This window comes from Sorex fumeus, unplaced genomic scaffold (assembly GCF_029834395.1).
Source record: "Sorex fumeus unplaced genomic scaffold, SorFum_2.1 ptg000037l, whole genome shotgun sequence".
Classification (NCBI taxonomy): Eukaryota; Metazoa; Chordata; class Mammalia; order Eulipotyphla; family Soricidae; genus Sorex; species Sorex fumeus.
In genome coordinates, this window is record NW_026606094.1 from 74,886,588 (window position 1) to 74,899,090 (window position 12,503).

A 12,503-nucleotide genomic window follows, 5' to 3' on the forward strand; every position below is an offset into this window, starting at 1 on the left:
GAAAAGCTTAAAGAGGATTGGGAGTAAGTCCTCTTTAAAGATTTGGAAGAATTCACTAGTGAATCCATCCGGGCCAGGACTTTTGTGCTTGGGGAGACTTTTTATTACCATTTCAATTTCCTTGATGGTGATAGGTCTGTTCAGGTATTCCAGGTCTTCTTGGTTCAGCCTTGGGAGTCTGTAGGAGTCTAGGAATTTATCCATTTCCTCGAAGTTTTGATGTTCCGTGGCATAAAGTTTCTCAACGTACTCCCTGAGGATCCTTTGAATTTCTGTAGTTTCTGTTGTTATGACCCCCTTTTCATTTCTGATTCGGTTTATTAGGGTTTTCTCTCTCCCTTTCTTTGTGAGTTTTGCTAGAGGCTTATCAATCTTGTTAATTTTCTCGAAGAACCAGCTCTTGGTTTCATTGATCTTTCGGATTGTTTTTTGGGTTTCCATCTCGTTAATCTCTGTTCTGAGTTTTATTATTTCCTTTCTCCTGTTCGGGTTGTGTTCCTTTTTTTGGTGCTTCCCCCAGCTCTTAAGCTGTGAGGTTAGGTTACTTATGTGTGCTCGCTCCTCCTTCCTGAGGAATGCTTGTAGAGCTATAAACTTTCCTCTTCAAACAGCTTTTGCTGTGTCCCATAAGTTTTGGTAACTCGTGTTCTCATTTTCATTCGTTTCTAGGAATCTTTTGATTTCCTCTTTGATTTCCTGTCTAAGCCACTCGTTGTTCAATAGAGCACTGTTTAATTTCCAGGTGTTTGATTTAGTTTTCTGTTTTTGTGTGTGATTTACTTCTAATTTCAGCGCATTATGGTCTGAGAAGATTGTTGATACAATCTCTATCTTCTTAATTTTATGGAGGTATGTTTTGTGGCTCAGCATGTGGTTTGTCTTGGAGAATGTTCCATGTACGCTTGAGAAGAATGTGTATTCAGCTTTTTGAGGATGAAGTGTCCTGTATATCTACTAAGTCCCTTTCTTCCATTGTTTTCCTCAGATGAAGTATGTCCTTGCTAAGCTTGAGTCTGGTTGATCTATCAAGAGGTGACAAAGCGGTGTTGAAGTCTCCCACTAGTATTGTGTTGCTATTGATGTCTTTTTCCAAATCTATGAGTAGTTGTTTTAAGTACTTTGCTAGTCTCTCATTAGGTGCATATACATTTATTATTGTAAGTTCTTCCTGTTGTACAGGTAAAAATATGGAACGCTTCACGAATTTGCGTGTCATCCTTGCGCAGGGGCCATGCTAATCTTCTCTGTATCGTTCCAATTTTAGTATATGTGCTGCCGAAGCGAGCACCATAGTCTTACTTTTTTGGAGAAGTCTTCATACTGTTTTTCATCGAGGTCGAACTTGGCACCATTACACTAGTATCTATTTCTTGTTCCAGCAGTTGCAATACTTTTCTTTTGTGTTTTGTAGAATGAGTTTTTTCCAATTCTTTCTCCACACCTTAAATATTTTGACTTCTGTAAGCTCTTTTATTATTGATTTATCAGATTCATTTTTCTTACACATTTATAATTGTAACCACATCTTATATTAGTTCTCTATCAATTATCCTTAAAGGTTTTAATACTCTGAGTTTTGTAACTATTTTTCAATTGTTGGGTACAATGCTCTCTTGTACTCAAAGAAAAATGTTCCTACTGTCCTGCTGTCTTTTTTCTATTTTCCTTATTTTTTGGAGGGTGGAGCAGCCCTGGCAGTGCTTGGGTACCACTCCTAGGTCTTTGCTCAAGGGTTGCTCTTGGTGGTACTTGGGGACTATGCATTGCTGTGGATTGACCCTGGGCTTCCTGAATGTAAGCATATTCTCTGTATGCAGTCAGCCCATTGAGCTATCTTTAAGGCCTTTTTTGAGTTCCTTTTTTTTTTTTGTAGTGGTTTTGGGGCTTTAGGGCAAAATCTAATGGTGTTTGGGGCTACTCTTGCCTCTAAATTTGGAGGTCATTTTATCCAGTGGTTGGGGAACCAGGTGGTGCCTGGAATTAAACCAGGGGTGGGTGAGTGTAAGGCTAATTCTTTATTGGCGGGTGGGATGGGAAGCTAACATTTTTTAATTTGAGCAGCGCACATTCCAGGGTCTCATTGACATGGGCTCTGGCTCTCGGCAGTCTCTGGATTTTCCTACTTTCTCGAGGGCCCAGGACAGCCACAGTCTTAGTTAACAGCAATGGTGGTAGTTAAAAACAACATAAACAACAACCTAAAACATTGTTTATTTACATAGCTATTTTCTCAAGGCCTTCTAAACGTTCAAGTCATACTTTAAAGCTCTCAATTTTCTCTGGTTCCCGGGGACATTCCTTTAATGCTGGAGGCGTGAGATTTTATCCATATAATTTTCTACTTTTAGAATCATCCCACTTTGTTCTGGAGTAAATTTTATTATTTTTGTTTTGTTTTTCTTGGAAATTTTAAACTTAATCTATTAAAAGGCATTTAAAATGAAGACTGTTTTTGCGAGAGTGGTTTTTGCTTCCCAACAAAATTAAGGGTATGGTCTCTTTTTCTTTCTCTCAGCCGTTTCCATAAACCACCACCTCCATTCACGCGTAGCTTCTCTCTTAGGAACATTCCTTACCAAGTGTTGCGTTGCATACGATAGATGCACTTACTTTGACATAAATCATAGTTAAAGTCCTTTGTTATATCACTAGTGTTGTACAGTCTGTTCTGCACAAGGGTAAAATATATGTCATAGAAGCATCATTATGGTGTCTTGCAGACTATTTCTACTGATGTAATAGTCCTCATGTCCCCTTCCAAACCCAATTGGGCAGTGACTAATTTTCTCAGCACAGGTTCGCCTTTTCGAGAATATCAGCAGAATTGAATCATACGGTACATAAGTGTGCAGGGTTGGTGAGTTCAATGACTGATAAACATGTAAGGTTCCTTTGAGCTTCCTATGGCTCAGCAGTTCATTTCTTTTCAGAGCTGAGTAAATAATTCAGGAATATTCCATTGTCTGGATGTATCATTTTGTATTGTTTTGTTTTTGTTTATGGACCATGTCCAGCAGTGCTCAGGGGCTACTCCTGCCTTGGGTTGGTGCTTGGGATCACACAGTGGTGCTTGGAGCATGTTGCAGTGCCAGGAATGGAACTAGGGTAGCCTTTAAAGCATGAACTCCAGTCCTTGGAGCTATCTTTAAATGTGTTATAGAAGAGCTATTGCATCTGCTTCCCTAAAGTAGCATTCTTCTCAAGTAATTTGCCAAGAACACTCATGTAATTATAATAATGTGTGTTTTTCCCCCCTCCAGCCATACCAACAACAATTAACACATAGTTACTGTGCTTCTGATCTGCATTTATCTGGTGGTTGGTGATAGGACCATCTTCCCCTGTGCATATTGGTCTCTCATTTATATTCAAGTCCAACAGTAAAGCTAGTCTGCAGACTCTGTGTTCCTGGGGCTAGGGAACAGAGCTTTTCCACTGATGGGCTTGGCATCAGGGGTTAGGGGCTCCCTGGTTAACATGTTGGGAATCATATATTGGTAGTCATGTGTTTCCTCCTGCGGTGGTTTTCTTTCTGCAGAGATTTCTTTAGCTTCTGGCTCTGAGTTTGGTGGTGGGATCAGAGAATGACCATGAAGTTGTAGACTTTGGACTTCATGCTTGCATTTTCAGTGTTTTTCCTATTACCGTATTTTCTGTGTCCCTCCATCTGAACTTACTTGAACTTGTCCAGAGATTGGACTTTGCATTTCCTGTTGAGGTGTAGACATATAACTATGCCTATATGTGGGCTTTAAAATAATATTTTCATTTTCAGATGCTGCCTCACATTAGTTTCTTTGGTTCAAAGGAATTCCAGTTTTCATAGAATTAGAAATTTAAGGGCGATCAACAAATTTTTTTCTAGACATTTATATTTGACCTTGTTTGTTATTATTTACCTTTTTAGAAATCAATAATGACTATCTTTATTTATATTGTGCTTCTTTAGTGATATTTGATGCTTTAAAATTGTTTACCTTACTTACTATTTACCTACACTATTCTAAGTAAAAAACTTGAGGTATCATGAAAATCAGGACTACTGAAGACAGAAATACCCTGAAGTCAATGAAATAAAATAACCCTGAAGTAAGAGAGTAAAACGTCTAATGCCAATTTTTTCATGACCAAGGTTCTTTACTTTTAAATGATTACAAGTATGCCAAATAATAACATATAATATTTTCTTGATTTTTGTTGGCTAGTAATTTTAAGAGAAACTAAAAGCATACCAAATTATTAAGCTAATGATCATTATTCTAACCCAGAGTGGGGAAGAGCAATTTTGAGTCAGCCTGCTATTTCATGCAGGTTGCAAATAACTTTTATAGATAAAGCCCCTAATCTCCAAGAAGCTTCAGAGAAAGAGAAACCCTACTTATCTCTTTCAAAAGAAAGGATAAAAATGCTTTGCTTGGGGGTGGGAGTCAGGGAACTCCCCAGTGGTGTTCTGGGAGGCGTAAGATCACTTCTTTGGAGATACACTGTGTGGGGTGCCTGATGGCTGTAGTGCTTACATCTGCTGGTGATGCAGTGCTTGCTGGTCACAAGCACTGCTGTGGGACCAGGGATAAAACTCAGAGCTTCATGTACATCAGACGTGTGCTCCAAACCTTTGAGCTCTCTCTCAGCCCAATTCATGACTAGAGACCCTGAACTCCATCCAAGCACTGCATGATTTCCCTGAGCACTAGAGCACCAGTTCCCAGAACTGAACGGTGAGGCCTGGACTTCTGGCTGAATATCACCACAAGTGGCTCCTGGGCCCCCAGAGCTCCATGGGGCTGCCTGTGCCTTATGTGTGCATGTGTGCATGCGCAAGCATGTGCGTGCATGTATGAAACTGTCTAAGAATGAAAATTCCAGTGTTGGTTGGCGTAGTTGCATACACTGAAGGGCACAGGAAAACCGGCAGTATAATACATTATACATTTTTTTTTTTTGCTTTTTGGGTCACACCCGGCAATGCTCAGGGGTTACTCCTGGCTTTGCACTCAGGAATCACTCCTGGCGGTGCTCGGGGGACCATATGAGGTGCTGGGAATCGAACCCGGGTCAGCCACTTGCAAGGCAAACACCCTACCTGCTGTGCTATTGCTCCAGCCCCAATACATTATATTTTTAAGATGTGAGATAAGAAGAAAAGAAATTTGGTTATGGTATAGGTTTGTACAACAAAGCTGAATTTGCTATTTTCCAAAAAGTGAACTATATAAGCAGCTAACTATAAAACATATAGGAACTAGCGCATGTTTTTCACAAGACTGTGTCTTGAGCTTTACTTTAAAGACTTGTCCTATGAAAGCATTAAAATGCCCAGACTAGGGGCAAGAGCAATAATACAGCAGGTAGGGAGTTTCCCTTGCACATGGTTGACCTGGGTTCAATCCCCGGCATCTCATATGGTCCCTCGAGCACTGCCAGGAGTAATTTCTGAGTTCAGAGCCAGGAGTAACCCCAGTGCATTGCTGAGTGTGATCCAAAAAGCAAAAAAAAAAAAAAAAATGCTCGGACTATTGATGGCTGGCCTGCCTGCTGCTTTCTAGTGTTTTCTCCAGCCCAGCCAATAAACAGGTGAGTGCCCCACCTGGATGGTTGTCCTATAGAGAAGCCTGGGTCTCTGGACACAGGACCTCAACCTAAAAGCCCTGCCCAGCGCCTGTCCCTGAGGCGCTCCAGTTGCTGGCTGACTTGCCAACCTGCTGCCTCTTCCCAGAGTCTTCTCCAAGCCGGCCAACTAACAAAGACCCCAAGGTGAGTGGACGTAGCTCTTGTCGCCACTGCTGGAATACTGAGCCCTGTGACACTTCTCGTCTTTTGACTTCACACTGAAGATACAGATAATCCCTTGGAAGTTCACAATCTCGCGTACTTGTCGCTGTCTTTAGGGACTGAATCACTGAGAAGTTTCTCAAGGAAGGGAACTCTTAAAATTCACCATGGGGCAGCAGACACTGTGGGGAAGCTGAGTATAAACCTGTTTTATACCAAACCCAAGGAGTGATTGACTGTGAGACATCTATTATAGTTACCCTGAATAGGCAGAGAGAACCACTTTGCATTAGCTTCATTAATTTGGGTTAAAAAAAAATAAATCACTGGGGCTACTTGGAGAGACATGGGTTGAGTTTCTCTCCCTGTCCCAACAGAACTCTGGCAGCCAATAGCCTCCAGAACTCTATTGCTGTCATACTCACGGCCACTCTCCACAGGCTCAGATGAGCCTCATCCATGAGTGAATTGGCAGGAAAACTCAGGTATGAAGGACCCGTGACTGAGATCTCCAAGCTCACTCGGAGAGGATCTTGGCCTTCTCCCCTCATCTCCCAAGTTTACCAGTAGCTTGGCAGTAGCACCCACAATCTTCTCCTGGTTCCATGTAATCTCATTGACGGCCAAGATCCAGAGACTCAGAAATAAAGCTCCTGGAAGAGAGAGACATAGCCTCACCTATGAGTGAATGTACTGTATAATCATATAATCATATTCTAAATTTTAGAATTCCTGGAGCAACGTCTTACACTCTACACCACTGATATATTAAGAGTAGCACACAACATTTGATGGGGCTTTAAAACACACGTTTGTAATCTCCTATAAATCTCCTATACAAGTGCTTAGTCGCTCCAGGATGAAATACAACTTTCCTCTAAGGAAACTTTACTGAACCATTTTTAACAGATTATTCATAATAAGCAATACTAAATTGTTTCAGTTATGCTTCGAGGGGTACGGTTTGGGGTTTGGGGTGGGAACATTGGAAATGTGGTGGTGGGAAGGTGCAATGGTGGTGAGATTGGAGTTTGGATATTAAATGTAATGAATTATTGTGTACGATCATGATCACGACCATCCTGTTGTTTGTCGATTGCCTCGAGCAGGCTCCAGTAACATCTCCTTCGTTCTAGCCCTGAGATTTTTTAAAAAGTGCTATATTCAAGGCTCTTTCAGGGTTAGGAGAATGAGACCCATCTTTGTTACTGGTATTTGGCATATTGGGCACACCACGGGGAGTTTGCCAGACTCTGCCGTGGGGGCAGGTTACATTCGGTAGCCTGCCATTTTGTCCAAAGTAAGAATGAGATAATAGGACATTGTGAACAACTTTATAAAAATAAAATAAAATAAAAGAAATGAATCATCAGGTTAATCGATTATGTCACATTTTGTGGCTTTTGTTGACCTTTTCCACTAAGTACTTCCTATATTTGAGTAGTACCTGTAGTTGGATTCTTTCTACATAAATTTACACTAATCTGTAGTCATTACACGATCCATTTGGCACGCTCACAGGCCAAACAGGATATTGCTTGAGGAGGCACCATTGTATTTTCCAATTCTTTGATGGTGGCGCTAATCTCCATAATTTCCTTAGGGATGAGTAAAGATTTTGAAACGTGCTGTTTTGGTGGGTTGGGGGAAGGTCCAAGGGATTTCAGATAGCTCTTCCTATTAATGGTCTCCAAACACTTCTTATCTGACAGAAAGGTAGTGTAGGAGTTCATGAACATGTCTCATGAGCTGTGTGTTAAACAAAATGCAAAAGTTATGGAAGGACAGGCTCATACACCTGTTAGACTTACTGCAAGAAATCTGGGTCACGATTTCATTTATCCCAGGAATGCTCTAATCCCCTTATGGCATTTGGTGTTCTCCAGGATTCGTGGGCCCTCGGAGGTTTGTGTATTTGCTTTTTCTATGTTTATGCTATCCCTTTCAAGGGGATACTAGAGGAAGTGTCTGGTTTCTCTACCAACACCGTATTTTGGGAGCTAGAGCTTCTAGGCCTTTTCGTTGTGCCCAAACCAGTAGCAGTCTTTGTAATTGCTGTTCAAAGTCCTTCTCTGAGCTTGTTCTTTCCCACCCTGCACACATTTATGTTCCTTCCTGTAGTCACAACTATGAACATTCCTGCCTCTGTACATATTGAGTATTTTTGCATGTGTTGCTTAACTTTCCTCCTGGGTACACTTTGTCTCTGCCTCCCCTAGGTCTTACGCTTCCATTTGTACTATTTCTCTCTCTCTCTCTCTCTCTCTCTCTCTCTCTCTCTCTGTCTCTCTCTCTGTCTCTCTCCCCCCACTCCTTTTGGGCATTATTGTTTGCAATATACATTCTGAAAGAGGCCTATATGATTTTGATATGACTGATATTTCAGGAAGAGAGAATTAAAGCCAGTCACGTACAGTTATAAAAATATTAAAATAACAAATAGAATCTATGCATATATGAATGGATTATTTGTCAAATAAATTCCAAGTGGAATTTATCCCAGGAATGCAAGATTGCTTTAGCATTTGAAAATAAATGAATATAAAATCAAGAAGAAAAGCCAGATCATCTCGACAGAATGAGACAAGCATTTTGTGTAATTTTCATCCTTTATGAGGAGAACTATTGATAAACTAGAAATGGAATGCAGTATTTTCGACCTTATGCATTACATCTATAGTACCTACCTACAGCTACTATATTTAATGTGAAATATTGAATGCTGTCTCTGTAAAAAGTGGTGAAGCAGGTATATACACAGTCAACAATTTTATTCTGAGGCACTGTCCCTGCAATAAGCCAAAAGAAAGAAATAAAAACATACACATTAGAAATGAAAGTTCAAAGTTGATATTCTTGACAAAAGATGGGGGTAAATTTAGAAAATTACTGAAAGAACTCTCTGTCTGTCTGCCAGTCTGTCTGTTTCTTGCTCTCTCTTTCTCTCTGTCTTCCCTACCTCCTCACTTCTCACTCCCTTTTTATTCTTGCTCACACATGCTCCTACATAGGATGGATGAGTAAATTTAGCAAGATTACAGAAATGATCATCACACAAAAATCCAATTGTATTCATATGTGCTAGAAACAAATGGAAAATGAAACTTAAAAAAAATGATACAGTAATGTGTCACATGTACCAGGCCTTGCGTTTGACCCCACTATCAAGGAAATAAAAAATTAGCTTCAAACCTAAAAATTTTTTTTTTTTTTTGCTTTTTGGGTCACACCAGGCCATGCTCAGGGGTTACTCCTGGCTTTGCACTCAGGAATCACTCCTGGCGGTGCTCGGGGGACCATATGGGATGCTGGGAATCGAACCTGGGTCAGCCGTATGCAAAGCAAACACCCTACCCACTGTGCTTTTGCTCCAGCCCCCAAACCCTAAAATCTTTAAAAATAAAAGAGCCAGTCTTTGTATAAGAAAAGCACGAGTAAGTGTCTGGGGATACAGGTTGTCAGGAGGTTAGAACATGAAAAGTCTTATAGGTCATTGTGGAAACTTTACACTCAATTCTAAATGTGGTGCGACAAGTTCTGAGGATGCCCAAAGCATACACATGCCCATGCACACATGCTCATGGCATAATCCCAGGACTCTGAACACAATAACTCACTCCTGTGGGATTAGGTTGCATTAGATGGTCAATTGGTTCTGAAAATGGGAGATTATCCCAATGGGCCTGACTTATGTCATAAGACCTTTAGAAGTTGAGTTTTCTCAAAAATAAATAAATTCAAAAATGGTCAAAATATGTATTATATATTCAACTACATATTATATACTATATATATACACATAATGTCCTATAAGCACATAAAATCACTAATTAGGGAAATCAAAATCAAAGCCTCGATGAAATATTATTTTGCAGCCATTAGGATTCCTATTGTAGGAGGTAAAAGACAAAAGAAAAAGCACAGTATTGGCAAAGACGTTGAGAAATGGAAACATTTCTGCCCTATTAGTAGAAACGTTGGGGCTGGAGCGATAGCACAGCGGTGGGGCGTTTGCCTTGTGTGTAGCCGATATGGCCGACCCGAGTTCGATTCCTCCGCCCCTCTCGGAGAGCCTGGCGAGCTGCCGAGAGTGTCTTGCCCGCACAGCAGAGCCTGGCAAGCTACCCGTGACATATTCAATGTGCCAAACACAGTAACAACAAGTCTCACGATGGAGATGTTACTGGGCCCGCTTGAGCGCCAAACATTATGTTACAACTTATACATTGATGCTTATAAAACATTGTGAAAGAAATTAAAGCAGATAGAAGTAAAAGGAAATACATATTTCTGGATTAGAAAATCCAGAATCATCTACTGTCTTTAACTTAATCATGTTTGAGCTTGATAATTTGTTATACCTCAATGATTTGTCCCTGTTTTCCAGAGCTGGTTAAATTGTTTGTTCCACTATTGTTTCTGAAGATTTGTGGGTGCTATGATTTGAGTTCCAGATTCTCAGATACCTGAGATCTGATCTAATTTGCTATTTTTCAGCAAGCAGTACTCTTCATAATCTATTAGTTTAACAGTGCTTGTGCCTTTAGGCTGTTACTTCACTGGTCATGCAGTTCCGTGTCTGATATTTTCATTTGTATAGAATCATTAAAATTGACAAATCTGAGCAAATATATAAGATCCAAGGCGCCCTGGAATAGATGGGGATGGAAGGGTGGTATTGTTGCTCAGACATGTTAGTGTCCACACAGTTTTGGGTTTGAGAGGGGTTTGGTAAGGGCTTCCTCAGTTAGGAGGACTCAGGAAGAGGTTGCAGATGGTGCAGGATTCATGGGGCAGGATGGGGGCTGGAGCCTTTGAGGCACCTGGATGCTGAGAGGCCAGAGCCTGTTTTCTGGGTCCTGGGGGATGCTGTCACAGGGCAGTATGTCCTGCCTAGGCTTCAGACCAGCATTTCCCAGCCTTCTCCCAGAGGTTTCCTTCCAGCTAGTTTCTTCCTGTGGTCCCTTTACCTACCAGATGACCCCTCGTCTTACACTGGTTGTCACCTGTGTCCCCCATTGTCCCCATTAAGAAACCCTGAGATCTCAAAGTGGGCCATATGTCCCTGCCTGAGAAAAACTGCTTTGAACCGAAGTATCTCATGAGCTGTAGGTGCCACAGATGTTTTCTCTTTCCCAGTATCCTGCAGCCCATATGAGCACATGTTCTTTCTTTTTTTTTCCTTCTTCTTCTTCTTCTTCTTCTTCTTCTTCTTCTTCTTCTTCTTCTTCTTCTTCTTCTTCTTCTTCTTCTTCTTCTTCTTCTTCTTCTTCTTCTTCTTCTTCTTCTTCTTCTTCTTCTTCTTCTTCTTCTTCTTCTTCTTCTTCTTCTTCTTCTTCTTCTTCTTCTTACTTGTAGGAGTACTGCTATTTATTCAGGCACTGATTAGCTGATTGAATTGGGCATGAACTTCACCTTACTTTTTTTTTCCATTTTTTATAATTTTATTTGTTGAATCACCGTGAGAGCAGTTACAAAGCTTTTGGTTTTTTTTTTTTTTTTGTAGGAGTACTGCTATTTATTCAGCCACTGTTTAGCTGATTGAATTGTGCATGAATTCCACCTTACTTTTTTTCCCCATTTTTTATAATTTTATTTATTGAATCACCGTGAGAGCAGTTACAAAGCTTTTGGGTCTAAGTCTCAGTCATACAATGAAACACCCATACCTTTACCAGTGCCCATTCTCCACCACCAAAAATCCCAGTATGCCCCCATCCCACACCCTCCCCCTGCCTGTGGGGCAGATGATTTCCACATTACTCTCTCTCTACTTTGATCATGTTCACTATTTCGACACCAGACCCACATTATTTGAGATTTTACCCCAACACTCAGATATGCTGAAAAGGCAACAATAGACAATTTGTGTTCTATTGCTGGTTATGAATAACATATGATGTCATGTGGCTGCAGTAGGGCCATGTGGTTTTGAAATTCTGAAATTTTAACACTTAAATCTGGAGGGATTTCTGCCAAAAGCCACTGGGTTTAGAGATTTGCTCCTGAGTCTCTGGGATCATGGCCGTTGAGCAGCTTGATGAGGAGCCAGAGAGGCCATTCATGGGTGATGACTTGGGGTCTTGTTGGGATGGGGAGGACAGGCCCGGCTCCCCCCCACCCCAATCCCATGAGGCCCAACAAGTTTCGTCACTGTGGGCCCAAGCCTGACTGTCCAATGGCCTCTGGAGGATGACAGCCACCAAGTCGCCAAGAGGGAGCAGGCGGAGGGACAGCACCCATTCCCCCCTGGGGTGGCCCGGCGACAGTAACCTACTGCGGGGTCTGGACACATTTCTGCCAAAAGCCGCTGGGTTTTGAGATTTGTTTCTGTGTCTCTGGGATCAAGGCCATTGAGCAGCTTGATGAGGAGCCAGAGAGGCCGTTTATGGGTGATAACTTGGGGTCTTGTTGGGGTGGGGAGGACAGGCCCGGCTCCACCCCCCCCCCCCCCCCCATCCCGTGAGGCCCAGCAAGTTTCGTCACTGCGGGCCCAAGCCTGACTATCCAATGGCCTCTGGAGGATGACAGCCACCAAGTCGCCAAGAGGGAGCAGGCGGAGGGACAACACCCTTTCCTCTCTGGGGTGGCCCGGCAGTACAATAGTAACGTACTGTGGAGTCCGGATGCATTTCTGCCAAAAGCCACTGGGTTTCGAGATTTGTTTCTGAGTCTCTGGGATCATGGCCGTTAAGCAGCTTGATCAGGAACCAGAGAGGCCATTCGTGGGC

The 12,503-nt window shown here is 41.8% G+C and overlaps 1 protein-coding gene and 1 non-coding gene across 2 annotated transcripts in view; one reads left to right on the forward strand and one right to left on the reverse strand.

The window, feature by feature from the left end:
* BBS9 (Bardet-Biedl syndrome 9) overlaps nucleotides 1-12,503 on the forward strand; it is a 567,629-nt gene that overhangs the window by 89,087 nt on the left and 466,039 nt on the right. The window lies entirely within an intron of this gene.
* Nucleotides 1,182-1,288, reverse strand: LOC130027950 (U6 spliceosomal RNA). The gene has a single exon (XR_008793134.1). It is a non-coding gene; the product is annotated as a U6 spliceosomal RNA (small nuclear RNA).